The sequence below is a fragment of the Acinonyx jubatus genome, chromosome A1 (assembly GCF_027475565.1).
Source record: "Acinonyx jubatus isolate Ajub_Pintada_27869175 chromosome A1, VMU_Ajub_asm_v1.0, whole genome shotgun sequence".
NCBI classification, from domain to species: domain Eukaryota; kingdom Metazoa; phylum Chordata; class Mammalia; order Carnivora; family Felidae; genus Acinonyx; species Acinonyx jubatus.
Genome location: NC_069380.1, coordinates 124,386,633 through 124,388,713, shown reverse-complemented (window position 1 = coordinate 124,388,713; position 2,081 = coordinate 124,386,633).

The window sequence follows — 2,081 nt, the reverse complement described above, 5'->3', positions numbered from 1 at the left end:
AAAACCTTAGGGCTATTGTCCTTACAACAAGAAAATTTCGATGGTAATGATGTACTTAGAAAATGTCCAGAGTAAAACTGAAATCAACTTGGGCATTCTCAAATATCTTAAGTGCCTTTCCAAATATTTGAGTTCTAGAATAATTCAAAAGGCATTTAGTAGGGTGTTTTCCATTTCTTACTTAAACCCAAGTGGGCATTAAGGAAATCAGAATTCAAGCATTTCTTTTCCCTTCACACTTTAGTAGGCCAAATATGATTTGGAAAAAGCTACTTGATATCCAAGAAAACCTTTCTACTTTTTAATGAGTTTTTCCCCCTTAAAAAGGGTAACAAGAATTCTAATGCAAACCAACCCAGAATTCTCTAACTTTCAACTAGAAACTTAAGCCACAAATATTCATTGTGCTTGTTTCCTAGTAATGTGGCCAACTCCCTTGTACGTTTTAAGAGACGTTTCATATGGTTGGTGTAATACCCACCCTTAAATCTAGGTGTCCATTTTCATGACCACTGTGTAGTTCAACTAAGCCAGGGTATAATGGGCTTTCAGTAGATATTGTTATCACACTGATATATGTGTAGATTTTACCACAGGTCCAAATACATACATACATACATACATACATACATACATACATACATAAGAGTAACAGCCGTGGGAGAGCCCAGGGTAGATAGAGGGGCCTGAAACACATTAAAGGCAGGTTATTAGGAAGAAAAGACAGAATTCAAGCAAAGAAGATGATATTGAGGGCTTGTAAGAAACCCTGGAAATATCAGCCACAGAGAAATAAATGAGTTTATGACTAGCCATGCAATCAATTAAGGAAGGAATAAGTTATGCACTCAGTATGCTGAGTGCTAAGGACTGGCCTGGGGAAGGGAAGAGAGAAAAGGCCAAGTCCCTGACCACATGATACAGATGTTCATTTTCCAGGGCTGATGAACATCACAGTAAAAATAAATATAACATTTTTTAAAAGCAAATAATGGAATGTGAAAACATGGGTAGCTGAGTTAAGCAAAGAGATTCACTAAAGCACTCAAAACTCAGTTTCCTCCAGTGGTTAAAGGGGTAATACTACTTACTTCACAGAGTAGTCTAAGAATCACTCTACAGCAGAATTAGGATCCTTGTAGAAAACAGACGCCCCCCTCAAAGTGAATAATATAAAAAGAGTTTAATAAAGAGAATATTGTTAAAGTATGGGTAGGGAAACTAATTTGAGTGACAGGTTAGGGGAAGGCATGGGGAGAATTATTGAAGAATTATTAAGCCTGAACACTTGAAGAAGATCTTAAGGGTCCTTAGAAGCAAAGAAATGTGTGTAAATATGGTGTCCCTACAGGACACAGCCAAATATGGTGACACCCCCTATACTCAAGGAAAAAATACTCAACCCTACTCCACAGTCTCACACCTTGGCACTGGCCATGCCAACTGAAAGCCAGAGAACAAAAGGGGCCCTTGGTGTGATCCATGTAGTCCTCTCAGCACATAGAGCGACATGGAAACCTAACACAGAGGTCAAAGAGAAAATAAGCAATACAGATATTTTCCAATTACTTGCTGCTGTGGGTTGAATTGTGTCCCCCAAAAGATATGTTGAAGTCTGAATACCCCAGGACCTCAGAATGTGTCCTTATTAGGAAGTAGGATCTTTAAAGAAGTGTAGGAACAGAGAAGTCTTCCCTTCTTACCTTGTGGGGTCTTTGGCTGGTCTAATAATTAAATTGACATAAGACAGATTAAGAGGAGAAAAACAATTTAATAACATGTATTGCCTCAAAGTTTATAAAAACACAGATTCTGCACCCCGATGTTTATAGCAGCATTATCTACAATAGCTAAACTATGGAGAAAGCCCAAATATCTAGTGACTAAGTGGATAAAGAAGATGTGGTATAAATATAAACAATGGACTATTACTCAGCCACCAAAAAGAATGAAATCTTGCCATTTGACATGACATGGATGGAACTAGAATGTATTATGCAAAACAAAATAAGTCAGTCAAAGAAAGACAAATACTATGATTTCACTCATATGTGGAATTTAAGACAAAAAACAGATCAACA